Genomic DNA, 7,890 nt, shown 5'->3' with positions numbered 1-7,890 from the left:
TGCATAGGGCACTTCTCTTACAGACAGCAAACCCGGGTTCAATTCCCAGGCACCTCATACAGTCCTCCAAGCCTGTCAGAAGATCCCTGAGCACAAAGCTGAGAGTAAGTCCAGAGCACCTCTGAGTGTGGTCCAAAAAGAAAAAAGGGTTATATAAAATATTTACAAAATAGCACAAACACAACCATGTGGGACTGGTCCCACTGCCACCTGAGGGCAAATCAATCCAGAGGCACAGTAGGGGGTAGAGAATGAGCTTTACTGGCAGCAGCTGGCAGGGTGGAAGGTGGTGCAGGCATTTTTCCAAAGTAACCATCTCGCCTGCACAGTCACAAGAAGGGGATTTTATAGAGAAAGTAAAGAGTGAAGCACATTTTTAGAAGAGGTGGCTTGGAGATCCAGGGCCAGAGTGAATATAGCACATCCCTTTCTTGCTCTTCCCAAAGGCATGCTTCATCCTATCTGCAAATATAAACAAAGGAAAAGTTAGGCATTTGGAAGGACAAAATGAAGACAACCCTGCCTGCCTAGAAGAACTGCTGGTACCTTAGATCTGAATTTCTTTAGGGCCAATTTTGATAACCTGCTTTTTAAAAAAATGATACTGGCTTCAAAAAGAGCAGCAGTGGGTCCTGGAAATGGGAATAGATCTTTGGAAAATTGTATTCTTTGATTGCTCTATGTTTATGTTCTTTTCCTAAAACACAACACAGGTGCAATCCTTGGGCAATAGAGAAGAGCAGAGTAAAAAGGATAAGCCCTTTCTTGCTAAGTACAAAATTGTAGGTAAGTTTTTAGAGTATAACATTGAAAATGACATAATGCTCATTCATTGTCTTTTCAATGTTTTTCCAAAAATGCAAAACTGCAGATACAAGAATGAGTCCATGTAGTGATGATACTACTTGTGGCATCACACCCACAAATTTGGATGGTGATCAGTTATTATAGGAGGCCAGCTAACAGTGAGCAGTGATCCACATGGGCAAATAGAAGCCCTTGAGGTAACTCTGGGTAGAAAGGTGAGAAGTCTTTATTTTATAGGTGCAGTAACTATGAAAGGTGAAAACTGTGATTCGTTCCTAAGTAGTCAGACTCTGGAATCAATCCCTCCTCCTGAAGTCAAAATACAGTGCAGGACTCAGCAGTAAGTAGGGCAGCCCAAAGGTATGATGACAAGACATTAATTAGGAAATAAAAGGTGTGTAATGGAGGGCATGAAAGCTTACATGTTTGGAAAGGGGGATAGAATCATCAGTTTTTGGCAATTTCTACAAAAGGCTTATGATGAGGGAAAGCAATGACTCAAAGTTTGGTGCCTCTGTCCACTTGTACTCCACGTGGGACTGGAAGGTGCCCTTGAGTCTGATGAACCAGAAATCCTGAGCACAAGAGTTTGACCTTTTTTAAAAGTTATGGTCAGTTAAGAAGGAAAATAGAATCCGATGTAAGTCTTCTTTATACTTGCTGATTTATAAGAAAGTGAGGCAGTACTCACAATCTAGAGAAGGGGCACCTCGAACTTTCACCCAGAGATCAAATTTGTTTTCTTCCTGAAATAACTGCCTTGGTAAAGCATGCAGAGTGTGGCCTAGACTCTGGGCAAGGGGTGCAGCTAAGGAAGGTGGGGTAAAAGGTCAAAGACCTCAGCGAATAGTCACCTTCCAAAATAAATGCAGCTGGGGACAATTAAGGTTTTCCGTACAACATTTTATCAAAAATGTGCCCAAAACTTTAGTTTTCTTAAGTCAGTGGCAGTACTACTCTATGCAAAGAGGACTGGATTAAGTATTTAGTAAATAACTTTCAGTTGTAAAGTTCTGATTTGTCACTGTAAGCTTTTCAAGGATAGAAGCTGTGTGATCTTTCATCTCTATTTCCCCAATACATCATCAAGTGCCTGGGAGATAAGATATGTTACATAAATGATCACTAAATATGCAAACACATGTTCTAGGGTGATTTTTCTAGGGTCCTACATTCACATATTCCATTGATGATATATACCAATTTAAGTTTAGAAACATTGGTCACCAAAGTAAGGTCTAAAGGTAGCTGACAAAAATTGCTAGGAATTCTCAAGAGGCACTTCTCATCATAACACCAGTCCAGCCCACAAGTCAGCTTTTAGCAAGCACACCCCCCTCTTATATAGACATATAGTCACACTCAGTGATGCTCAGAGCTTAGCCCTGGCTCCGTGCCCAAGGATCGCTCTTCTCAGGGCTCTAGGGCCCCTATGCTGTGCCCAGGTTTGAATCCTGGTCAACCATGTCCGAGCATACTATCTCACTTACCCACTGCACTATTTCTCCAGCTCTGACTCCTTCAGTAGTTCTCTGGCTTCAGAAAAGTAGGATCAGACAAAATTTGAAGAAGATCCTGGCAATGAGGAAAGTAAGAATTTTATAAAACCTAAGACTGTATCCTGATCTTCATGCTTCAGCCATTTTAGATTTTTTTTTGTCACCTAAACACCACTTACAAAAACACTTTCAGTCGACATTTACTGAAATCTAAATTTCAGGATTATATTTGATGCTAAGAATACAAAAATTAAAAATACAACATCCTCAGACATGAAATAAATTACAGCATAAGTTGGATAATGTTGGTGTAAGGTAAGGTGTTTTTGGCTGCAAGTAACAGAAAAAAAAGACAGCTATTAAAGCAATAGAAATTTTAGCTCATCCAACAAATTATGAAAGCCTAGGAGAAAACAGTTACAGATTAGCCCAGCAGTGTAGTAATTCTAATAATTACTCATGTTATCTTTTTGCTGGTTTCTCCTATGCCCTTGGTGTGTTGTCTCATGGGGAAAAAAAAAGTTTTCTGTAGCTCTAATGACCACATCCTCACATGTTGCCTTTAAGTCATGTGGGAAAGAAACTGCCAATTCTTTGTACCAGAAAACAAACTGCGTAAAACTTAACAAATTGCCTCTTCAGCTTCCTTGGTCAGAATTTGCTCACAGCCAAGTCAATCACGGGAAAAGGTCAATGCTATTGCTACATGTGGCATGTGTCAGTTTGACCAAATAACAATAACACCGAATTATTTTCATCTTCCTTGATAATGTTTCCACCTCTTAGAAATGGGGGTCCTATAATTTAAATACAAAGATGGAAAGAAAGTAACCACGTTTGTCCCTGGCTGAATGTAGAATTGTGCCAATCAGTGTATATATTTTCTCTCACGAGGCTTTAGCTCCCTTCTCCGACCCAAGGTCAACAGCTCTGGCCTTTCCCTGATTCTGCTCTGGCCTGGTCTGCCCCAATGTGGTAAATAGGGTGAATGATCCGATGCAACATTGGCCCTTGCCTGAGTGCCCATAATCTTGCACGTTCACACTTACAACCAACTTTTAAAAACACAACTTGTTGATAGGGATGGAGGTTTGAAATGCTGGGACGGATGGAATAAAGGTCAGCCAATAAAAGACATTAGAAGTGGGTTTCCATTCCGAAAATAGGACTCCCACCAGCACTTCGAACTCCAGAAGCTTCTCCTAACTGGGAAGCAAGAGGTCACACTGTAGGGAGGCCCAGAAGGGTCTTGACACAGGTGCCACTTAATGCAGTTGCAGAGGAAACAGATTTTGCTCCCTGAAGAGTACAGGTTTCTGCTTTCAGATACACATAAACGAGGTACAAAGAGTGGTCTGTGTCTGGGGAAGACAGGTATGATGGCAATTGGAAGAAAACTCTGTGGAGGATGTGACCTAGGTTCCCACACCCAAGGGCACTGCTTTTAGCCAGTACCAATTAATACACAATGGCTGTGCCTAGCAAATGTGATTTAACCTGAGTGATACAGGTAAGATGATGTGCTATAGATAGATAGTATGGTGAGAAAGGTGAGAAAAACTGAAATTTATTAAGCATTCACTGCATGATAGGATTCAAAGTCTTTCCTTAAATAATTAATTGTAATCATATTTATGATCTGGATTCTGTTTTGTGGCATTCGCCCAAAGTCTCTGCTAAATGGAGGCTCAGAACTCCTGTATTCAGGGTCCCCAGGCTCCAGGGCCTCCAAGTCACTGTACCTCATTGCTCTCTGCTTCTAGTTTGCCATTTCCACACTCAACTGTTTTGGAATGTTGCGGTGTTCAGGCCAGTTGGTGGCGACAGACAAGACACTGAGAGAATTTAAATAAAATAGCTCAATTGGACTTCAAGCTGGGAACAAATGTTAAGCTGGCTGGAGAAATAAAAAGAAATAACACCCCAAAGTTATTTTAGTCCTACCCAATATTTTGAATTTTCAAGCAAAAAGAATTTGACAAGCTCCTTTACTCCAGAATTCAGGGGAATATAGACTTGAGAAGGAATTGTTCTATGGGTCAGACTTACGTCAACAGAAGAACATTTTTTTCCCTCTAGCGCAGAATGCATAGAAATTCATGTAAGCATTAAGCATGGTTCTGTAATTCCCTGGGCTATTTACATAGTCATTCTCTACTTAGAGCGTTCATTCTTTTACCCCTTAACACAAACACTTGCTCTACTTTTTCATTTATTTACTAAGCCATTCACCAGATATTTATTCAACCTCTTCTATAAGCTCGGTACATGGGTGGATAATGGAGGGCTAAGAATTTTTAGAAACTGCATTCTATCTTAAATGGTATGGAATTTAATATATTCACAAGATAACAAGATATAGCATCCCTGCCTCCCACCCCCACTTTTGATGTACTCTGAGTTCTCCCTTATCTGTGAACGATTGCTATGGGTAGATGCACTTTAGTTCAAGCAGAGCACTGTCTTAAGGGTAGTGAGTAGCCTATACTTGGGACAGGACTAGCAGTGGTGGTCACTGAAGAGCATTAGAGGGTCACTGAGAGCATAAGATATTAGATATGATCTGATTAGAGAAAATCCTGGTACAGAGAACCCCCATAAAGTTCCGAGAAAAGCATGGCCTGTAGGATTTTTAGGGTTGTGTTTTGTTTGCAATAGGTAGCAGGACTTACTAAGGTGGGATGTTGTTGGGATGAGTGGGGAGCAGGGACTCAGGAGGACTGGTCCAAGGCTCTCGGGAACGTATTTGTCCAAAGGCCCATTGCTGGTAGAGACTTGAACCCACAGCTACTTGTGGGATGGGTTGTTTTTCTACTTCAAACTCATTCACATTAAGCTCAGTAAACTATCACTTTTCAAAGCTGTGTGTTGCTCAATGGTGGGGAGACTTGAACTGGAACTGGAACATGCTCCTTATTCTGCAGCTTGGAGAGACTGGACTTGGTTATTTGGCCAATCCACATAAGGCCACTGAGCCCTAGGGTTTCAAAAGAAACCCTGCAAAGCCCAGTTTGGAGTCGAAGACTGGTGACAGCAGGAGAAAAGACAGGAGTGTAAATTATTTACCCTGTAAATTATTTCTTCCAGGTGTCAGCCTTATACAAGCAGTAAGCTACAGACACCACCAAGGAGGTTGTTACTTGAAGCTATTGTACATCATGATATTTAAAGACCCCATAACTTCCAGCAGCTGATCAACCCATCTTGGTCCCCTTAAGATTTCATTTCCACCTACGGAGGAGAGTGATGGATAAGGCAGGTGCCTGGCCTCAGTGTGCATTCACCAATCTCACTTAAAAGCTACCTGACAGCCACTCCTTTGGTTCTGGCCTTTGGCTTGGTTCAATATCCTGAAGAATGTCTTAGCTCTCCTGTGCCTTTCTCTGTAGTGAGGAGCATATTCCAGAAATAGTTATAGAATTGTCCATATCTCTGTATGGCTTTTCTTAGGGTTCCTATTGTACAAAGCCTCAGGAATGAAGATAGTACAAAGGGCTGGTGCTCATGTTTTGCTGGAAGAAGGCCTGGGTTCAATCTCTGGCATCTCCGGTCCTCTGAGCAACTCTGAAACCCTGAGCCAATATTAACCACTGAGTACTGCCAGTTATGGCTCCCAAACAAACCCTTCGATCTGTAATTCCCCCCTTCCTGAACCTTCTAGAACTGAGGCAGTCTCTTCCAGTTCATTAAAGATGATCTGTGTCAGGCAGGAGAGGTAGTATCAGGAGTTAAGGCACTGGCCTTGCGTGACACCCACCACAGTTTAAGCCACAGCATGTGTATGTTTCCTTGAGCACCACACAGTAATTTTTGAGCCAGGATTAAGACCCAGGCACCATACAGTGTGGCACCCAAACAAAACAAAATGGTCTATGTCAAAATAATGGCCCACAGGGCCAATTGTCCTAAGCAAGACAATTCAATGTCTGTGGCAGTCTGTCTCCATAAAGATTACCCAATTATGGGACCAGAATGATAGTGCAGTGGGTAGGGCATTTGCCTAGCATATGACTGAGCTGGGTTCGATCCCTGGATTCCATATGGTCCTCAGAGCACCACCAGATGCTCCTGAGCACTCTTGAGCACTGCTGGGTGTGGGCCCCAAACAAAGAACCAAACAAACAAAAGATTATACAATTGTGACAATGTTTTAGAAAAGATGTATGTTGGGTAATGTGGGGCGGGGAGCAGGGGGACAGTATAATGGGATCTGGGTTTCTCATATCCTCACCTTTACCTTCAAAGCCTGATCATTAATTTTTGCCCATTTCTGTGTCCAGATTTTATCATTTACAAACTACACAGTCCAGACTTAGATAAGACTCAGGTCCTACCCAGCTGGAACAATCTGACTTCATGAGCACTCCATGTATTTTCTGCTTTAGTGTTTTGCACAGAGACCCAGAATTCAGAGCCAGAACATACGCAGATGCCCAAGTGGTCAGGGGATTCCATATTATGTATTTACCAATGACGTGGCTTCTGGATTACAGGGGATAACTGGCATTTCCAGTTCAATAACAAGGCAGAACAGCAGCAGCTAAGCAAAAGGACACTTTGGTCTCCATAGCTGTCCCCTTGCCAGAGCATAGCTTTGGGAGTGGACCCGTATCTGTGAGAAGCCTGACAGAATGCCTACATCTGAATCCCAGAGCCTTGTGAACAGAAAGAGGGGAACAGTCAGTCCCAGTGTACACATTTGGGGTCCCTAAGCCCTATTTGGGCTAAGAAACTTGAGAGCCTATTGGACAGGAAATACTAATGCCCAGAGGCCATGCAGTGTAGTGGAAAGAGAACTGGCTTTGGAATCAGCAGTTCTGGTTTCAATCAAGGCTCTGCCCTTACTGGCTACGTGACTAGAAGCAGGTGTCTTAACCCGGCTGAGGTAGGTTTTCTTGTCAATGAGAAGTAGTTCTTCCCTTATGATTTCATAGAACTAGCCCTTGTTGGTTACTTTTTATTACTTTTTCTGTACACAGTGTACAACACCTCCGACACACCATTATGTTTTAGTTACAATCTAATGACAATTTTAGGGCAAGGTAATAACATTTATAATTTTGTAGCCAATATAATATTAACTATGATTCCAAGTAGTTGAACTATTACTATGTTCCAGGCTGAGGACTGCAAAATATTCTTTCGTTGCCAAGGTCACATTGTCAGTAAATCTTAGGGTTGGATTCAACACAGACATTCCTGACTTCACAGTCAAGAACTTAACCCTGTGTGTCCTATTTCTTTGTGACTAAACACCAAGGCTTCTTCAAGTGCTGTCTTGCTTAGAATGATTGATATAGGCTGATTTGTTGGCTCACAATAATAAACAAGAAAATAGACAAAATCAACAAACCCTTTAAAAGTATCAAACACAGCATGTTATATGGCATTTTATATTTAATAAACATTTAAAGAAGAGAGATCATTTTATCACTATCATCCCATTGCTCATCGATTTGCTCAAGTGGGCACTAGTAACATCTCCATTGTGAAACTTGTTGCTACTGTTTTTCGCATATTGAATACGCCACGGGTAGCTTGCCAGGTTCTGCTGTTCAGGCGAGATACTCTCAGTAGCTTGCTG

General features: G+C 41.9%; 1 long non-coding RNA gene across 4 annotated transcripts in view; it reads right to left on the bottom strand.

Moving 5' to 3' along the window:
- Window positions 1-238: 238 nt before the first annotated feature.
- LOC129401580 (uncharacterized) overlaps window positions 239-7,890 on the bottom strand; it is a 200,441-nt gene continuing 192,789 nt past the window's right edge. For all 4 annotated transcript variants that reach the window (XR_008628412.1, XR_008628411.1, XR_008628414.1 and 1 more), the window contains 2 exons: window positions 2,298-2,382; window positions 239-462 (listed from right to left, as the gene is read on the bottom strand). This is a non-coding gene — a long non-coding RNA (uncharacterized LOC129401580). The remainder of the gene's footprint in view (window positions 463-2,297; window positions 2,383-7,890) is intronic.

Source organism: Sorex araneus, chromosome 1, assembly GCF_027595985.1.
Source record: "Sorex araneus isolate mSorAra2 chromosome 1, mSorAra2.pri, whole genome shotgun sequence".
NCBI lineage: Eukaryota > Metazoa > Chordata > Mammalia > Eulipotyphla > Soricidae > Sorex > Sorex araneus.
This window is presented reverse-complemented; position numbering and strand designations above follow the sequence as displayed.